Source organism: Brachycentrus maculatus, unplaced genomic scaffold (genome assembly GCF_059751285.1).
Source record: "Brachycentrus maculatus isolate JH-2025_06_01 unplaced genomic scaffold, ASM5975128v1 h1tg000039l, whole genome shotgun sequence".
NCBI lineage: Eukaryota > Metazoa > Arthropoda > Insecta > Trichoptera > Brachycentridae > Brachycentrus > Brachycentrus maculatus.
The window spans coordinates 1,053,686-1,076,122 of record NW_028280793.1 but is presented as its reverse complement, the minus strand read 5'-3'; the positions used below and the strand labels follow the sequence as shown (position 1 = coordinate 1,076,122).

General features: G+C 33.9%; 1 protein-coding gene across 2 annotated transcripts in view; it reads left to right on the top strand.

Annotated features, from left to right (window-relative positions):
- The window catches only part of LOC148312474 (ATP-binding cassette sub-family G member 1), a 74,756-nt gene that overhangs the window by 22,648 nt on the left and 29,671 nt on the right, over positions 1-22,437 (top strand). The window lies entirely within an intron of this gene.

Sequence of the window (22,437 nt, the reverse complement as noted above, 5' to 3'; positions counted from 1 at the left end):
AGAACGTTTAAAAATATAATATAATGTATTAAAAATAAATATCAAGTCACTTATTGAACTTTTAACTATGCAACAAATCTTTTTAGGTAAAACCTCAAGGTATTTTCTCCATTTGAAAAATATTTAGTATATTTAAAAAAATAATTAAACAATACCTTTTCTTCAAAATGCAAAAACAACACTTTCTACCCTATGGCGGGTAAATATTAAGTTAAAAATATGCCTCTTTTTCTGGGATATAGTACATTTTCTGGGCATTCCGAAAACATGCACAACTGAAAATTGACGATTTTTGATTTATGACGTTCTTGAAAGGAGTGAGCGATATATAAAACAAGGCAGGAGTTGATAACCATGATTTGATATAATTTTATTGAGAAATTAATTTGATTTGAGTGAATTTAAGTATTGTATGATATAAAAAATATTTTTTATAAAGGTTTTTTGTATTGAGAGCACGATTTTATATAAAGTTATATTAGATTTGCATTTTTTGTGAATGAATTTAAATTATGTAACGAAGTATCAGGAACTGCTGGTTGACGGCTCTCTCCACTACGCTGCGGTTGTCCGGGGGAAGTCTGAAGTTCTCTGAAATGTAAATTTCCCGGCAGTCATTTCTTATCGACAAGACATTAAGGCATCTTTTGTTTATTTTCTAATGGGTAAAGTAAGGGAGAATGAATGTGTGTTACTTGATCATTTAATATGTCTTTATTGGGACAATTTTTTAACCAATTTATTTCCAAAATTTCGAGCCTATCTAATTTTTTGGATAAAAAGTGGAAAAGCTAAAAATATTGGTTTTAATCTAATAATATATTAAAAATGCAATTCCATCACGAAGTGTCAGTGGATAATACAATGGTATTTTTTATATTATTTATTGTTTCGGCATTTACTTTGTGGTAAGACAGGTTAAAATTATTAAACAAAACACTTTTTAACCGTTTGAGTATGGTATTTTTTTAATGCTTTATCTTTAAAATGAGAAAATGCAGCATAAATAACGTAATGGTATTTTTTTTAAACTGTTTTGTATTGAAACGTTTACTATTCTTTTAATATCTTTACAGCGAGAAAATGTAGCATAAATTACACAATGGTTTTTATTTTAAAAAATGCTATGTATTGAAACGTAAGCTCTTTTTACATATTTACAATGACAGAAAGCAGCATGAATAACGTAATGATTTTTTTAATGCTCATATACTTATGTGCTATTCTTTTTATATAAAAAATGCAGCATAAATTATGCTATGGTTTTTATTTTGTTTTAATACTGCTATGTATTGAAATGTATGCTATTCTTTTTATATCTTTACAACGAGATAATGCAGCATTAATTATACAATGGTTATTTATTATTTTTTTATGTGCTATGTATTGAAACGTATGCCATTTTTTATATCTTTACAGCGATAGAATGCAGTATAAATTACGCAACGGTTTTTATTTTGCTAAAATGCTGCTATGTATTGGAATGTATGCTTTTCTATTTACATTGAACTAATGCAGCATAAATTACTCAATGGTTTTTGTTTTTTTTTTAATGCTGCGCTCTATTGAAACGTATACTATTCTTTGTATTCTTAAAATTTATTGTGACTCGTGTTTCGATGCATTCCGCATCATTTTTGAATACCGGTATTCAAAGATGATGCGGAATGCATCGAAACACGTGTCACAATAGATTTTCAATAAATATCAATTTACCAAGTGAAATTTAAATAAAAAATGGCTATTTAAAATGACCAACAAAAGAGTCAAATGAAACACCGTTGACAAGATGGATACCGTTTGTTTTATAAAATAATAATAATATACGGCATTTTATCATATGAATATGTGTAACACATGAGAACAACTGTTTATTTCAATTATAATGTCAATAATTGAATTCAAACACAATATGAACACAATTTACATAACGTTCTATTTCCCGACATTGATGAACCACTTAACAATTAAACATATACTTAGTATGATGGCATTATTAACGGACTACAAATTGTGTTTATGAAGTATTATTCGTTAGCCATTGTTACCACCGGTATAAAATTAATATTTACGATGTGGTTAAGTCGTAGCATCGGTACATTATATAACGTTATGGGCAAACAACCTGCGTAGATACTTTTGTCGTCCTTTGGACACCTTTGCTCTAGAAATCCCTCACAAGTTGAGAGACCTTTAAAAAAAAAAATATATTTTATATTATTATGGAAGTACAGTGATGCCTCGCATAACGTAATTCGTTTTAGGAGCAAGTTCGTTATGAGAAATGTGTTTTCCCATAATATCACATGACAAAAAAATATTCGGCATAAAATATAGTACTGTAATTCAAATTTGTCGCATCTTGACGATAGTCAAGAAGTGATCTGACTCGGGCCCCTTAAGGTCGTATGGTCATCGAATTCACTTATAACATATTAAAAAATATGGTAACGAAGATAGTCAATATTTTAAGTAATTATTTTGCTTTGTCGGCCTCCGTAGTGTAATGGTCAGCACGCTCGGCTACCGTTCTGGACGTCCCGGGTTCGATTCCCAAGGGGGGTAAAATAAATATAAGTGATTTTTTCACTGTCATATTTATTCAATATTACCCTGGACTGGTACCTGAATCGGAGGGCTGATCATTTTTCCTTCATGTGTAAACGATCAAGATAACATTGCGTTTATATGACGCAGTGCCCTATGCACCATTGGGGTGCGGATAAAGGTTTTATTATTATTATTATTATTATTTTAAAACACCGGATTTTATTGATGAAACTTTTTTTTCACTTAACCGAGTCTAGAGTTATTTAGAAAAATATTTTGTCAAATAAGGTTTTAAAAATCCCAAGTGTCTCGTTAAACCGTGGTCCGAATTCTTAAAATAGAGTTGCCAGGTTGCAATTTGGAAAGATTCGTGAAGATATTTGTGCGTGTGTGTGTGTACCAGGACGAAGTGTGTACCAGGGACAAAGTACTAAAATTATATAAGCCATCAGTATGAACAGTCGCACACGTGTATCCGAGATTGTGACTAATTCCTTGTTACTATTTGAACGAAAAAATACAGTGTTGTTTAGTATCATTGTTCAAATGTTTTTCAGTTACAAGCGCTTATCTTGTATTTGTTTATTTACTACTTTATGACAATGGTTTCTGATTCATGAATTGTAATGTAGACTCATATACGCCCATTCTCAGTATATATTATTCATACCATAGGAACATATTTTACATACTAGGAACGTTCCGTCACACATCTTGTGGATGCTCCTCATACTTCGAAATATTTGTATACAACGTCTACCATTCGTTTATAAGATCGAATTGGTTTATTGTCTAAATTCAATCAGAACATTTGAAGTGTGTCTTGATACTTTTAAAAGAAAAACACTTGTTTTTTTTTATTTTATGACGACTAGTTTCGCAATCTAAGCTTCCGTCTTCAGGTCTAAATGTAAACAAAAAAAATGATGTTTTTCTTTTATAATTTCATCATGTCTTACCACAATGTGAATGCTGAAACAATAAATAAGATACCCGCCTTACAATCCATTTTTTACTTTGTGTAATACTACTTTTTAACACTTATTTGTGACTACCGGTTTCGGAAAATTATTCCATCATCGGGACATTAAAATAAAATTATTACGATTTGACATTTTTATAAAAACGTAATAATTTTATTTTAATGTCCTGATGATGGAATAATTTTCCGAAACCGGTAGTAACAAATAAGTGTTTAAAAAAGTGGTATTACACAAAGTAAACAATGGATGGTAAGGAGAGTGTTTTATGACCATACCACAATGTTATCAATGCTTTTAATAAACAAAAAAATGTCTAAATACTTGTTCACAAATCTGGGTTTTCTCCCGTTAGGAGTTACCTTCTTTTACATTTTTTGACATCTCAACATAGATGAAGGTATGTTATGGAAGTCTGATATGACTTGTCATACGCTGGTTAAATAATCACTTAACACACGTTCAGCATTTAGTATTTGTTGGACACAGTCAAAATGTTGTGAATAAAAATAACTGGTCAAATTAACCAGCCTATGACACGTCACAAGCCCTGTGTAAATGTAGACACTACAATATTCCCCTTCAACTGTGTTGATATTTCAAAAAATATAAATTCAATCAGCAATGTTAGCTGGATTTAACAAAAAATTGATTGCGAGTTGATAATTATTTTCTTGAATGTTTTTCGCAGATACTTTGTGGCACATTTTATAAACTTTATAAAATTGAACAACTTTGTTTTAACCACTTTTTTTATTATAAGAACACTTTAACATTGCATAATTTAGAGATTTTGGAAATTAAAAAGCGATAAAAACAAAATTTGAATATTATAAATAATCAATTAATTTTAAGTATCAGTCCTATTTTTGTAACGGTTCCTAAAAATTCCGCACAGTAGGTTTTTGTGTGTGTGCTCCACTTTACGTATGCGCGCGCGGCTTCATACTGTTTTTGGGTGATTCCATTAGTTGTTATTTGGGGTTGCTACGCAATGCATATTAAAAATACCATTTAGGATTTTTTACGGAGTGTGTGGAAGTTTTTGGTAAGGGAATGTAATTAATTATCAGTATTTTAATGTTTTTAATGTTTTAGAATGTAATAAATCCTGATGATGACAAGGTTTCTGTCGAAACCGGTAGGTTGAAGTGTACTAATAATAAAAAAGTGGTTAAAACAAAATTGTTTAATTTTATAAAGTTTATTTTATTTGGCCTTAATCGTCCTAACAATGCTAATCAATGACCTGGCGAAATAATAGTTCCAAAAACCGGTATTTGTACTAAAAAACCATCTTCTGTGGCTTATACAAAAATGTAAAACTCATATAGGGATTATGTCAAAATTATGAGGTTATTTTTTTTAAATATTTGAAATAGAGAAACGTGCTTTTATTATTGATCAGCTTCTATATTCATACTATGTATTCGATATTCATCCTTGAAAATCGTGTTTAAATCGCTTAAATTTGTCCCAAATGTAAACTGACAATATATACATATCTTATTTCATATTAATACGTATATGTTATAGGTGTATCATCTGAAAGCATCACAGCATCTTTCGTTGTCCTCCTTTTTTTCCTCACTCGTTCGTTCCATATGGCCAAACCATCCCAACACACCTTTCTTAATTTTATCGATAGTACTTATCTCAGCCTTGCATTCCTCCTTTATTTCACCATTTGAACATCTATAATACATAGTTTTGCCGTACATTTGTCTGAGAGATCGCATTTCGACTGCATTCAGTGTACTTTTATCTTTCCTTTGCCAACTCTATGCTTCACTTCCTTACATTAGGGTTGGAACCAAGACTCCGTTCTGTATTGCCAGTTTAGCTTTCGGGGAAAGGTTTTTATTTGCTTCTGATTTCAGTGCACCTTTCATTCTGTTCCCAGCATTCACTCTCCTTTCTATAGCTTTATCACTCTTTCCATCCCTAGAAAACATACTTTCCAAGTATAGGAAATCATCAACCTGTTCCATAAATTCCCCGTTTACTACAATTTCACACCCAGATCTTCATCTCATTCAAAAACCATAATTTTGGATTTATTCCCCTTTTTTACAAGGGATAAATATCACGATGTGTGTTTATGGGCTAATAAATTAATATGAAAAATCACAAGACTATCGGTGATATTCTTATTGAAATCTGAAGAGAACTAAGGGAGATATGAAGGTTTAAACTTTAGATAAAACGAAAAACGTGCGTTCGCATACGTCATCAAATTTCCGCCATCGAACGTTTTATGACATCATATTGTCTATGGTTTAAAGAGCTGTAATAGTAGTAGTATGGATTGTTTGTTTACCACTACACTACCATTTGTGTTATTCAAATATGAGAGGAGGGGGGGGGGGGGCAGTGGGAGGGTGGACAATAGACATCAACAAATAGAGCCGCCAATAATTTAGCAATGACACCAACATTTAAATCACTCTATCGTTTCTGTGACGTCATTCATTACCAACTTACGAAAATAACATTTTTTCGAAGGCTAATTTTCCAAAATAAAATGATGAATGAAATTAATTATATCGGCTTTTATAAACACAAAACGAGTTCTTATACAATCTTTTGTAGGTTGAGTATGTTAAATTAGATATTCCTCCCGTCTTACTAAGATCCATTGCTTCTCTTGTCAAATATATCAATACGTTATTATTCTTAGTTTTTTAATCACATTTAGAAGTAATGCGCATTAGACTTGCGGTTTTAACGGTATTGCAAAAATAATAATCAATTGTGGTTAGCAATAACGGATAAGATCAACTCGGTGAATGTGTAGCCGTTCATCTAATTATCTAAGGTAATAAACGCGGCGTTAATGTGGAACCTAGCACGGAAGTCCCTAGCGTGATTCTGCTAGTTTATCCTTCTATTAACGGACTTAGTTAATTGCATTTTAGGGTCAGCTTTCAAATTGCACATAAGAAAGTGGATCGAGCGTGGTTTCGTTAGAGAGGAATTTAAAAAAATATAAATTTTTAATAAGATACTAAAAATTACTATTTATTTTTTTGAAAATGACGCGGAATGCATCGAAACACGTGTCACAATAGATTTAAAGAGTATTGGTATTGACTAAGAAAAACTGGATAGATTTTACCACTAAGTGACTGCCGAATCTCGGTTGTAGAAACGGTTGTAGTTTAAACTTTTATATCTCTATTATATTTTAAATGGCCATTGTTTGTTACTCTTATACAGAGAGTTTCAATACTTTATTATTTGTCAAACAGTTATTTTTTAAACAGTTCATTTTGTGAAACGGTTATAGTTGAAACTTTTATATCTCTATTATATTTTAAATAGCCATTGTATGTTACTCTTATACAGAGAGCTTCAATACGTTATTATTTGTCAAACAGTTATAACTAGTTATTTTTCAAACAGTTATTTTTTAAACGGCTTATTTTGTGAAACGGTAGCAGTTGAAACTGTTTAAAAAATATATTTAATAGCTGTTATGTGTTACTCTTATACAGAGGGCTTCAATACGTAATGAGAACCTATTTAGCGATTACGGTAGGTAGATAGATACACGAGTTGAATTACTCGTTTAGCGGAACCTTGTCGGTTCCAGAAATTCCACTTTCCCGCCGAATGGTCGCCTTAATAGGTGCTGCGACTCTAATGGAACATTGTTTCCATCACGCCTGACGACTTCCACGGATGGTTCTCGGCTTTCATTTTTAGATAAAGATCTATTCGACCTCACTGATCAGTATCGGCGAACGCTTAACTATCAGTGACAGGCGCCGTGGCGTAGTTGGGTAGGCGCTCGACTGCGAAACTGGCGTCGCGGGTTCGATTCCCGCCAAGTATAAAATAAATTCAAGAAAGTATTATTTCCAATTGGATAGGTATTTGTGAAGTATTTTTTACATTTACCTTCCCTATCCTTACTATCCTACTTGCAGACAAGCCTCTGATAGAGACTGCGGGAAAGTACACAATGGAGGAACAGGTATTTTGGAAGTATGTTTTCTAGCAATAGAAAGATCGATAAAGATATATAAAGGCGAGTGAATGCTAAAAACAGAGTAAATAATGCACTCAAAACAGTTGTAGTAAAAAAGGCCTTTCAACGAAAGCTAAAATGTCGAAGTAAAGCGTAGATTTGGCAAAAGAAGGATGAAAGTAGACTGAATGCAGTCGAAATGCTGTCTTGCAGTGCGGCAATACGTTGTATGATAGAAGTAAAACAAATCTATGAGGCGAACATAGTTGGTAATATGTAGAAGCAAACTTGGCATGATCAAGTAATTAAAAGTAGTCAGGTCGGAATAATTGGCGTATATGTATGGAGTGTGTTACTGTATGGCTTCTAAACATGGTGCTTATTTGAATAGGCTAAATGTGTTCGAGATGTGGACCTGTAGAAGAATGCTAGGCATATCCTGGAGAGACCACTCTAACGACGAGGTACTACGAATAATCGAAGAAAGAAGGCACCTACTCGCGACTGTCTCGAGAAGAACAAATGGATCAGTCACGTGTTGAGACAGGAGGGTTTCCTGCACATGATAATAGAAAAAATGATCGATGGAACAAAAGCCAGAGGACGTCCTAGCCAGAGGAAGCCAGAGACTTATACGGGGACATGGGCTGTTCAACGTATGAGGAGGTGATTGAGTATTGCAAGGTGTCATCTGTTGCTGCAGACCAATCCACAGGATTGAGAGAGACCACAGCACATGAAGGATGTCAGCAGATGAAGATGCGAAGATTGTGTGTACAGATTTATGTGGCGTTCTGTTCTCTGTGCCTACCTCTGGACGTGATGGTTAGTTGGTTAGTTAGTGAGCAGTACCTGAGTAAGCGGTTACGTTCGAGTGATTTCCCGCTTCCCTGATTTCCCATCCGGTTCACGGTTTTACATTGTTTTGATCGATTTCTAGGTTTCGATCGGCTGGTACACGTAACCTTGCATAGTTCTGCTGAACTGTATATCTTGCATCAACCCGTATATAATGATTACATTGCCATTAGATTTTCACTGCATCGTTCCACGCAATGCGTTTTAATTGAATAATAAAGCATAATTCGAAACGAGATCCTCTCGCAACGTTAAATAATTTTTTAAATCGCAACTGTAAGTGGAGTGGTAAGCAACTGTAACGAGTTGGAATGATCGGTGGGTATGTATGAGGAGATACGGAATGTGGAAGAAGCGAAAATTATTTACAAAGATAGATTGCAGTGGCGTTTTATTCTTGCAGCCTACCCCTGCGGAAAACGGGCTGATGGTTGATTAGTTTTTTCTGTTTGATTTTGGCTGTTGTAAAAAATGCGAAAAATTAACCAAAGACTCTGCCGACAATTCACATATGAACGTGTCAATTTAGGACATATGTATAAAGGTATAAAGGTATACTATACGAGTAGGTATATGAGTTCCGAAATTTGAGTAGTGTGATTGTCAATCATGGGTAGAATGGTCAAAGTTTTTTTAGTATTTATTATTTACCTTGCTTAATCAGTGTTGGGAACAGGAGGGATAATCTAGTGTGGGGTAATCAGGAACTTGTCAGCATTTGCTCATTGCTGGGAGGAAACCACGTAAAACTTCCTAAACTAGCCTACTGAATTTTCTTCATCATGGTATCCTTTCTTCAATCCCTAGAATAATTTATTGCAGAGAGAAAATAACAGCGAATGTGTCTTTTTTTGTATCACCGATTACACGTGCTGTTTTTATTTTTTTTTATCAAACATATCGCTTACTCCTTTCAACAACGTCAAAAAATCTTAAAAAAATCAAATCCGAAAAATCAAAAAACTTGATTATTCAGGAGATCGTTTTTAAAGTTTAAAAATATAATAAAATGTATTGAAAATAAATATCAAGCCACTTATTGAACTTTTTACTGTGCAACAGATCTTTTTAGGTAAAACCTGAAGATTTTATATTCATTTTTCAAAAATATTTCGTTTATTTAAAAAAATAATTAAACAATACCTTTTCTACAAAATGCAAAAACAACACTTTCTGCTCTGTAGCGGGTAAATATTATTATAAGATAAAAATATGCCGCTTTCCCTGGGATATAGTTCATTTTCTGGGCATTCCGAAAACATGCACAACTGAAAATTAACGATTTTTGATATATGACGTTGTTGAAAGGAGTGAGCGATATGCAGTAACGAACAAGTTTTATCAACATGTATGAATGAGGTCCACGCAGAAGAACGTATTACGTTAGATTCACGATCATTTTTCGTGACTGCCGAAGGCGATTAGTGCATAATTCAATGGTGATTATGAGGTCAACGGGTCTTACAATTCCGACTCTATCTTCCATTCGTCACGTTAACCTAACCTTTCAATGATAACAGTGCTTGTGGTGATATTCAAATTCTTTAACTTTTACTTTTAATTCATTATTGGTGTAGATATTCATTTGGTCATTTACTTGTCATGTCCATGATGGATGACCTTTTACGACATTTCAAAGAGGTATGTGTTTCTTTCTCTATAAAGGCTCAAAACTTTCTTTTTACTGTCAAAAAAACGTTTTGAGCCTCAAACAGTATGTCGTTAATTATCAAAGTCACTTTATGTATCGTGGGTGTATTAGCAAAAAACGTTAACTCAAAAATATGCAATTTTGACTTAATGATGCAGTATTATAAAGTTTTCAATGTACAATAAACTGGCAAAATTCACCAATTATTGTAGTTTGAAATGTCATATTTATGTGGTTTCAAAAGAAAATTCAACTTCAATTTTGAAAGTGGGTATTTTATATATAAAATATATAAAACCCTTATCCGCACCCCAATGGTGCATAGGGCACTGTGTCATATAAACGCAGTGTTATCTTGAGCGTATACACATGAAGGAAAGGTGATCAGCCCTCCGCTTCAGGTACCAGTCCATGGTAATATTGAATAAATATTACAGTGAAAACATCACTTATATTTATTTTACCCCCCTTGGGAATCGAACCCGGGACCTCCAGAACGGTAGCCGAGCGTGCTGACCATTACACTACGGAGGTGGATATTTTACTCAGTATAAAAGCTTAACAAAACAGGGATTATTCAAACAGGGATTTTAGAGTTAACGTTTTTTGCCAGTATACCCACAATACGATGACTATGGCATTCTTGGGTCATATGAACGCCATTGTGCAATTTACCATACAAATACTTAAAAATATAGAGTTGTGTCCAACATAAGTGATTAATTGACTAAATATTATACAATACTAGCTATAGCCACGCATTGCTGTAGATCAGTGTGTTTAAATGGTAAAGAAAGAAAAAAAGCACGCATTTCTAAACAGCTTATTTCCCAATGCTATGAAAACCTATAAAACAATTGAAAAGGTTGAAAGTAACAGCAGCTGTCAAAAAGCATGTCTTCCGTATTTCATGAAGGTAAAGTGATCAGCTCTGCGCTTCGGGCACCAATCCAGGGTAATCTTATACACAAAAAAATGATTTTTTTGTTATCATTTTAACCTTTAGAAAAATTAGCACTCTCCTTAAATGAGACCTCTCTAAAATTAGACCTACTGTAAAAATGTACTGTGTTATAAATATTAATATTATACCAGATTTGTGAACAAGTATTTGGACACACTCAAAATGTTGTAAATATTAATTTTGTTGCATTTAACAAAGACTTTCCCATAGTAAAAAACCAACGAAAATTAAATACAAATCCTATTTTAAAAATATTCCCATTGTGATTCATTTGTCATCTTTATTATTATTTTTTTTTGTATAAAGGTGAGACCGTAATAATTTTATTTTAATGACCTGATGATGGAATGATTATTCCGACACCGGTAGTCACGAATTAGGGCTTATTAAAGTGGTATTACACAAAGTGAACGATGAATGATAAGGAGAGTGTTATATTACCATTTCAGAAAGTTAACAATGCTTTTAATATAAAAAAAATAACTTTATTAATATTATTTATTATTTATTATTATTATGCCAAATACTTGAAAGTGGTCAGGTTAGGAGTCGTAACAATCGGCGGGTATGTATGAGGAGATGCATGAACGTGGAAGAGGCGAAGAATGTTTGCAAGGACAGAGTGGTGTGGCGCTCTATTCTCTCTGCCTACCCCTGCGGGGAAGCGGCGTGATGGTTAGTTAGTTAGTTAGTTATTATATCGGACACTGGATTATTAAACCTACGGATGAGATGTTAATTTAAAGGTGTCTCAACTTGATATGAAACATGTTTCGGTCTTCCCTTTTTTATGAAAAAAGATGATTATTTTTTAACATCTCATCAAAGATGAAGAAGAATATGGAAGTCTGGGCATTTACGGGGCTTACGACCGTCATAGGCTGGTTTAAGTGATCACTTTACACACGTGTAACATTCACCAATTCTACCCATTATTGACAACCACACTACTCAAATTCAATGCCCAGACTTCCATATTCTTCTTCATCTTTGATGAGATGTTAAAAAATAATATGAAAATAACTCCTGTAATTGGAGATAATCCAGATTTTGTGAACAAGTATTTGGACACACTCAAAATGTTGTAAAAAAGATGATATAAAAATATGTTTTAAAATATCATTTGGAGTTGCTACGCAATCCACAATAAAAATAACATTTAGGAGTTTTTAAACAATATTTTTAAATCACATTTTCATACGGTGTACGGAGAGTGTGAAACATTTTGGTAAGGGAATGTAATTAACTATGAGTATTTTAATGTTTTTTTGTATTTTAATGTTTTAAATTTAAATTTAATAAATCCTGATGATGACAAGGGTTTTGTCGAAACCGGTTTGTCCGCCTCTGTAGTGTAATGGTCAGCACGCTCAGCTACCGTTCTGGAGGTCCCGGGTTCGATTCCCAAGGGGGGTCAAAAAAATATAAGTGATTTTTTCACTGTAATATTTATTCAATATAACCCTGGACTGGTATCTGAAGCGGAGGGCTGATCACCTTTCCTTCGTGTGTTATGATCAAGATAACACTGCGTTTATATAATGCAGTGCCCTATGCACCATTGGGGTGCGGATAAGGGTTTGAAAAAATAATAAAATAAAAAAAGTGGTTCAAACAAAAATGTTTCATTTTAAAAAGTTTATAAAATATGCCACAATGTATCTGCAAAAAACATTCAAGAAAAAAAAGTTTTGTTTGAATTAATCTGTTCGATACTTTAATTGATATGTTTTTCTTCTCACTCAACCTCGATAGATGATTGAATCCTTCAACGCTAATTAGGTCAGAAAATAATATAAATAAAATGAACAACACAAATATTGACAAATATTCGCATTTATAGATATGCATGTACTACATGTTTACCGTTCTTTCTTCACTCATTTGATTCACACGTCCAAACCATCTCCACACACCTTTCCTAATTTTATCGATAATGCTTCTCCCAACCTAGCATTCTTTTATTATTTTACCATTTGAACATCTTCTATACGTATCATACAGCGTTTTGCCGCACTGAGAGCCAACTTTCATCCGTCTTTTGCCAACTCTATGCTTCACTTCCGTACATTATGATTGTAATTCATAATTTATAATAATTATACAATTATTGTCCATTTTTATATTAGGGTTGAAACCGGAACTTCACTGCGTACTACCATTTTAGCTTTCGTTGATAGGTTTTCATCTGCTATAACTGAATCAGTGCATCATTCACTCTCCTTTATATATCTTTATCAATCTTTCCATCGCTAGAAAACATACTTCCCAAATATAGGAAATCATCTGCCCTTTCCATAATTTCCTCTTTTATTAATATTTTACACCAAGATCAATATAAATCAAATAAGAGACAAATATATCGCTCACTCCTTTCAAGAACGTCATAAATCAAAAAACTTGATTTTTCAGGAGAACGTTTTTAAAATTTAAAAATATAATACAATGTATTAAAAATAAATATCAAGCCACTCATTGAATATTTTACTGCGCAACAGATCTTTTTAGGTAAAACCTGAAGGTTTTTTCTCCATTTGAAAAATATTTAGTACATTAAAAAAATAATAAAACAGCACCTTTTCTTCAAAATGCAAAAACAACACTTTCTGCCCTGTAGCGGGTAAATATTAAGTTAAAAATATGCCTCTTTTGCTGGGATATAGTACATTTCTGGACATTCCGAAAACATGCACAACTTAAAATTGTCGATTTTTGATTTATGACGTTCTTGAAAGGAGTGAGCGACATGTCTCTTAAAATTATAATATCAAAGCTGTTTAAAATTTCCCCATTTACTACTATTTTACACCCAGATCTACATGCATCTCTTTCGAAAACCATGACTTTTGATTTGTCACCATTCGTCAGCAAATCACTTCCTCGCACACATTATACATCTTTGACACCAGCTTCTAGAGGTCTTCTCCACAATCTATTTATTGTTTTATGGATAGCTTATTTTAATAAGCATATTGTAGGAAAATAAATCGTAGTAAAGTCTAAACCAAGGGTGGCCAACCCGCGGCCCGCGGAGCAATTCATTTTTTCAACATATTTTTTTCATTAGTTTACACAAAATCACCAAAAAACATTCCATCGTGCGTAGTTCTTATAATATCTCATATATGGGAGTATTTCACTATCCTGGCAATTTCGAGTTTAAAAGACGTTGGACTAAAGAAGAGAAGAGTAACAGAAGAACTTAAAAGTGTTTAAGACATGGACCATAAACTACATTTTCGTGGAATTTAAAACAAAACCAATATGCTTGATATACAATGATTCTATAACATTAAACGGCATTACGAAGCTTAACATGCAAAAAATTTTGAAAAGTACCCAACAAATATGTTTATAATAATAAAATAATAATAATAAAACCCTTATCCGCACCCCAATGGTGCATAGGGTACTGTGTCATATAAACGCAGTGTTATCTTGATCGTTTACACATGAAGGAAAGGTGATCAACCCTCCGCTTCAGGTACCAGTCCATGTTAATATTGAATAAATATTACAATGAAAAAATCACTTATATTTATTTAACCCCCTTGGGAATCGAACCCGGACCTCCAGAACGGTAGCCGAGCGTGCTGACCATTACACTACAGAGGCGGACATATTTATATATATATATATATATATATATATATATATATATATATATATATATATATATATATATATATATATATATATATATATATATATATATATATATATATTCGTGGCCCGAGCGGCCAAATTGAGTCTGAGCCCGATTGCGTGAAAAGCATATGGAGAGACCACTTCTGCCGCGTGCTAAATCGTCCACCCCCCTTAGACCCCCTCCATGTGCCCTCAGTTTCTGCCCAACTGAACATTCCGCGAGCACACGATATTTCGCAAAGCACTCCAACGCATACTGAAATTATATCAGCTATTAAAAAGTTGAAAAACGGAAAAGCGCCTGGTGTCGACGAAATACATCCGGAATACGTCAAGAGTGGCACGGACGCTCTCCTCGACCCCCTGTATCACCTACTTTCAAAGGTATGGGAAGAGGAAAGGTGCCCGAAGGATTGGGTAAACGGGGAAGTTATAGCCCTCCACAAAAAGGGTGATCCGCTGTTGTGTGATAACTACCGTGGCATTACTCTTTTAAGCGTTCCTGGAAAAATTATGGCACAAATAATTTTGGCAAGAATCCAAAAACCAATATTGCGAGTCCTCAGAGAGAACCAAGCGGGCTTTCTACCAGGCAGGGCGTGCGCTGACCATATACATAACTTACGATGCCTGTTACAGCAAAGTAACGAATGGAACTGCGCCCTTGCCTGCTGTTTTGTAGACTACGAAAAAGCTTTCGACAGCCCGCATAGGTCTTCTCTTTGGAATATCATAGAAGCATATGGAGTTCCTGTCAAAATTGTGGCCATTATCAGGGCGCTTCACACTAACAGCGAATGCTGCGTTAGAATAGATGATGTGTGCAGTGAACCATTTGAGGTCTCTACTGGGGTGAAGCAAGGCTGTGTACTAGCCCCATTTCTCTTCATCGTCATGTTTGACTTCATCCTACGAATGTCAATTCCACCGGATCGAGGAATTGCAGTGAGTCCTGCTCAGAAATTATGCGATTTAGAATATGCGGACGATGCAGTTCTAATAGATACATCGATCGGAGCCCTGCAAGATATAATTGACTCCCTCCAAATAAACTCCGCTCGGTTAGGCCTAAGAGTGAACGCCAAAAAGACTAATGTCATGTGCAACTCAGCCTGTCCGGACCGAGATCAACATCTTACTTGTGAGGGACGAGCGCTCGTTCGAGTCGACACCTTCAGATACCTTGGAACACTCATGGTGGAGGATGGTAATGTCCAGAAGGAACTGAATGTACGGCTCGAAATGGCAGGAGCTATATTCAATAAAATGCGCAATGTCTGGGACTCACTGCTTTACTCGACAAAAACCAAGTGTCGTCTCTTTAACGCCTGCATCCTCACAGTGTTGCTGTACGGATGTGAGTCGTGGCACCTCACCAAAGCTCAAAGCAAGAAACTAGCAAGTTTTGAAAATAGATGCCTGAGGCGAATACTGGGTATAAAGTGGTATGACTTCGTCAGGAATGACGATGTGAGGAGAAGAACTCAACAGCCCCTCATACTGGAAGTCCTGAAGAGAAGAAGGTGGACATGGTTGGGACATGTCCTTAGAATGCCACCTGAGGGCATCAACCCCTCATGTCTCTTCTTCCAACCCCGAGGATTCCGGCGCCCCGGAAGGCCGCTGACGACCATTCACCGACTATACTCAGCGGAACTTCGAGACGCCGGACTGACCTGGGAGGAAGCCAAGGAGATGGCGCGTGACAGAGTGACCTGGAGACGACTCGTGTTGGCCATATGCTCCACCTAGGGAGCGAACATGGAAAAAGAAGAAGAAGAAGATATATATATATATATATATATATATATATATATATATATATATATATATATATATATATATATATATATATATATATATATATATATATATATATATATATATACCTATATGTTTATCTTGTTTGCTTTGAATAAAAATAAAAAATAGTTAAAAGACGAAAATGCTGAAAATGTTAGCCTCCCATGGTCTGAACTGCAAACAATACAATAAATCGTTATAAGTTCGTGTAATTACTAACATGAATTAATTACCAAGCTACATAAATATCTTTTGTTTGTTCATATAAAAAGTAGAGCAAATGCCTTTATTTATGTGCTTATTTTTTTATAATTATAATTTATTATTTTTTTAAATTTCTTATTGATTATTATAATTTATTTATGTTTACAAATGATGGATTTGCTCCACTTAGAAGTTCATATCAATATTTTTAATGTACTCCCAACCTAGATGAAGTATCTATTGAGGTGAGACATAACTACCACTAATACTACCAACCATCATGCCGTTTCTCTGCAGGCATATGCAGAGAGAATAGAACGCCACACTAATCTGTCTTTGCTCATACATCTTCTCATACATACACGCACTGTTTTTAAAAAAATAATGCAATCGGTTAAACTTTAACAGATCGAAGATTTTTAAGAAAAAAACATTCACATTTTTCTTATTATTTTTTTGGATTCTCAACATAGATGAAGAAGAATATGGAAGTCTGGACGTTTACGAGGCCTACGACCGTCATAGTCTAGTTTAAGTGATCACTTTACACACGTGTAACATTCACCAATTCTACTTTTGAAAATATTCCCATCGTGATTCATTTGTCGTCTTTTTCTCTTTCATAAATTTTATATTTATACAAATGTGTCTGATTTTGGTCCCATGGTTAGTGTCGCGGACTCTTGATTTAGAGTTTCTCGGTTCGAATCCACTCTACCACAATTTGATACCTATTTCTAACAATGAGCCGCTTAGGCTCACAGAAATAGTATGAAATTGAAATATTTGTGTAAATAATAAAAACACAAGTAATTCTCTTTTTTTTAAATAAAAAAATGTCAAATCGTAATAATTTTCCGAAACCGGTAGTCACAAATAAGTGGTTATAAAACTGGTATTACACAAAGTGAACAATGAATGATAATGAGTGTTCTATTACCATACCACAAAGTTATCAATGCTTCTAATATATATATATAATATATATAAAACCCTTATCCGCACCCAAATGGTGCATAGGGCACTGTGTCATACAAACGCAGTGTTATCTTGATCGTTTACACATGAAGGAAAGGTGATCAGCCCTCCGCTTCAGGAACCAGTCCAGGGTAATATTAAATTAATATTACAGCGTAAAATCACTAATATTTATTTTCACCCCCCCCTGGGAATCGAACCCGGGACCTCCAGAACGGTAGCCGAGCGTGCTGACCATTACACTGCGGAGGTGGACAGGCTTCTAATATACAAAATATATTTACATTTTTATTTATATGGTCAGGTATTATGACTTCCGTCGAAGGTGTTAAACTATAAAAGAAATATCGCTATTTGGTGTGCGATTTTCACCTTTTGAATTATCAAGTTATTACCACAACGCCTTGTGATGTGATGTTATATAAATTATTTAACACTCTAGCTTATTTAACGAGCTAATGAAATTAAAATTTCATTCAAATCAATCACTTTTATTTTCTCTCGATGTGAAAGTGGGTTTACTACTTGTTACAAAAATCCCATTGTTTGGTTTAGTGGTTTGGCTTGTAGGCGAGAAATGATTTTTCTTTAGTAAGCCTCCACTCGTTTACGAATGACTAAAAAAATAATGTATTGTTAATAATAAATCCTTTACCGCACCCCAATAGTGCATAGGGCACTGCTTCATATAAACGCAGTGTTATCTCGATCGATTACACATGAAGGAAAGGTGATCAGCCCTCCACTTCAGGTACCAGTCCAGTGTAATATTGAATAAATATTAGAGTGAAAAAATCACTTATATTTATTAAACCCCCCTGGGAATCGAACCCGGGACCTCCAGAACGGTAGCCGAGCATGCTGACCATTACACTACGGAGGCTGACAGATGTATTGTTATTAATATTAATGTATTGTTATTAATATTTATTGACAAATTTAAGGATTGTGTGAAAAATCGCGTTTTCAATTATATAAACCTACCTCCGGTTAAATAACCAGTGAGAGATGTTTTCACCTGCGACAAGTTAAGTCATGTTTTTTTCTAAGCAATGGCAGAGCCATCTATTGAACGTAACAGCAAAGCGCATAATACTTTCTTATGAGAAAGAGTGTTTTTTGACATTTGCTGTCACTTGGCATTTTTTTTAAAGGAATAACCCGCAAAGCGTCTATTTTAGATGCTTGTCTGCAGGTAGGACAGTAAGTCGAGCGTCTACCGAACTACGCCACGGCGCCAATAAAATATTCAAAAAATATTTTATTACATTCTTGTTTCATAGTTTTTTTTTTGTTATTTGGCTTAATGCTTCATCGTCATTTCCGTTTTTAAGGAGCGCGGGAGAGATGAGAGGGCGTTCGGATTACAGAGGTGTTCGGATTAGCGGGGGTTCAGATTATACAGATTGATAAAACGGGCACAAATATGTATCAGTACTGGCGGCAGCCACTCGTCGGATATCATCTTTTCACTTTACAAAAAAAAATCTATGGTCCAAATAAAGATTTCCTATACTCAAAATCGTTACGATTTCTTTAGTAAAAAAGTTACTTTAAAACGAAATGGGAAGATTAATTTTGCGCCACCCTGAATTTGTTTGTATACTACAGCTAGAGTGATATACCTAGAGTGATATACTACAGCTGTCTAGTTCATAAATGTAAAATATGATTAACGTATGACGCCATTTGCAAAAATTATAACATGTTCCGATAGAGTGATATATTTTATGCCACCCAGTATTTTATAAACTTATAAACTGTCTACTATACTAGATATATGTCTGCTTATGTACAAGATGTATGTCTCGATACTATATAAACTTCCGTACCCGCATTTTTCTTCACCTTTGGGAAGATATGAGAGATTTTGAATATGCTTTGTTCTATCTGCAAAATGAACACGCGAGAGAGACGCTCGTCGTTACATTGGACACGTGTTACTTTGGACCTGTGTTACTTCATACCCGGGTCTGCCCTACCCAAACATGGTGTAATAGGTTTCTAGAAAGTAATATTACGCATGTCAAAGTGCACAACACCTCATCATTCGTAACCCGAAGATTAGCGGTGAGCGCAGGTAGGATAGTGAACGGTGACCGCAAGCGAATAACCAGTATTATAAGAAAGTTGCAACCGCCATTATAAAAAAACATGCATATTTTAAACGGTGCTTCAAATGAATGCGATTTGAATTTTCGCATTCGCACGAATTGAAAATAACGAATTCACAACATTTTAAGTGTGTCCAAATCACAAATCTGGATTATCTCCAATTATAGGAGTTAATTTTCATATTAATAGATTTATATTATCCACTGACACTTCGTGGTTATCAACTCCTGCCTTGTTTTATATATAACATAACAATTTGTATAGCCTCCCACCAGTCTGATGATGTCGGTAACGACGAAACCCGGTCGCTGGTCAAATAAAAAAAGTGGAAAAGCTAAAAATATTGGTTTTAATCTAATAATATATTAATTTTCATATTATTTTTTGACATCTCATCAAAGATGAAGAAGAATATGGAATATCAGCCTATGACGGTCGTCAGCCCCGTAAATGCCCAGACTTCCATATTCTTCTTCTCTTTGATGAGATGTCAAAAAATAATATGAAAAATATCGAATTATTTGAATGAAAGTCATACATAATTTATTAATTCGGTTTTTCTGTCCAATCGTTTAAAGCTCATCGCGTCAAACGGTGCCATAAATTTGGTTGCATTTTGCGTATTTGTAGCTTCTAGCTTAGGAATTTTGTAATTTGAAGCCTAGGAATGTAATCGTTAATTATTATATTTGAGTGTGTCTAAATCTTTGTACACTAATCTGGGTTTGTTCACAACAGAAATACTAATTTATGAGGCGAATGTGATAAGTAATTGAAGCAGAGGAAAACTCGTCATGATCTAGTATTTCAAATACTTGGTTGTGGTCAGGTTAGGAGTCTAAATAACCTTTTTTTTTTTTTAGGAATAATACAGCTTAAACATAATAAATAGTTAGATTGACAATAATAAAAGCCAATTAAATAATTCCACATATCGCGCACTTCTTTCAAGAACGTCATAAATAAAAAATCATCAATTTTCAATTGTGCATGTTTTCGGAATGCCCATAAAATGTACTATATCCCAGCAAAAGTAGCATATTTTTAACTTAATATTTACCCGCTACTGGGCAGAAAGTGTTGTTTTTGCATTTTTAAGAAAAGGTATTGTTTAATTATTTTTGTAAACATACTAAATAATTTTCTAATGGAGAAAAAAACCTTCGGGTTTTACCTAAAAAGATCTGTTGCACAGTAAAAAGTTCATTAAGTGGCTAGATATTTATTGTTAATACATTGTATTATATTTTTAAACTTTAAAAACGTTCTCCTGAAGAATCAATTTTTTCGATTTATGACGTTCTTGAAAGGAGTGAGCGATATATGTTATGAATATTCTGTTGTGTATATTAAGACAGAAAAGGTATTTTTAAATATGAAAGGATAGGTGTGTGTGGGTGAGTGTGTTTGTAGGTTTGAGATTATGTGTGTATGTGTATGAGAACAATTATTCAAATTATTTAATTAATTATTCTCATTCCCTAAACTCCCTTTTTCCTTTGCCTTCCTTATTATCATCAATTTGTTATTTATGTTTTTTTTTAATGTTCAAATATCATCTACCCTCTGATTGCAAACAGCTTTTTAAGATATCAAACGTTTTGACCAATATCACTAGTCTGTTTTTAATTGGTTGGAAGATATTACTTTTCAGCAATAAGCCTGCCAATGTACTTATTTCTTTTCTGTACATGAAGTTTACATAAATAAATAAAACATGTACGAATGCGGAAGAGGCGACCATTGTTCATCTATTTATTTTTGCCAATAATTGGTCATCTCTTTACTATTTGAATATATTTTTTAAATAATGACGAAACAATTCGTGTTTGATAAATTATCAGGTTTTTTAATTGATTCACAATTTCCTGTTCTCTCAAACACAGTTCATTGATCATCTCTCGTTGCGTACGAGATGTATTTTTGGTGTCTGTTCAACCTATGCTATAAGCAGAGCCACCATAAAGGTCACACGGAAATATATTTTTTATAATATCGAATCGGTCACTGGATATTTTTATGGATTTCCGGCATTCGGATTGGTTTTTTTTGTATTGTAAATTTAATTATTATGTAAATTATATTGGTATTAATTAATTATGTTTAATAATTCATTCCGATGAGGCAATATGGGTAGATGACCAAAAATATAAATAGCATGGTATAATTCTGCCCACAGTCTTCTTGTACGTGTTACAACATATATTATACCCACACGAGATTCAATTTGTCACTTAAGGCCCAACATACGTCAAATCGCAACTTAATTTTCTTTAAACCCAGATAACATTTAACGTTTTTGATTTTTTTGTACGCCTCCGTAGTGTAATTGTCAGCACGCTCGCCTACCGTTCTGGAGGTCCCGGGTTCGATTCCCAGGGGGGTCAAATAAATACAAGTGATTTTTTTCACTGTAATATTTATTCAATATTACCCTGGACTGGTCCTGAAGCGGGGGGCTGATCACTTTTCCTTCATGTGTAAACGATCAAGATAACACTGCGTTTATATAAAGCAGTGCCCTATGCACCATTGGGGTGTGGATAAGGGTTTTTTATAATACATGGCAAAATATAAAAACAATAAACAGGTACAATAAATAGGCATAAGAAGCACATTTAAAAGAAATAAATGAGGAAAACATAAGGGAAGAATCATATTTAAAATAAACAAATGAGAAAATATAAAAAAAATGATAAAATATAACAAATGA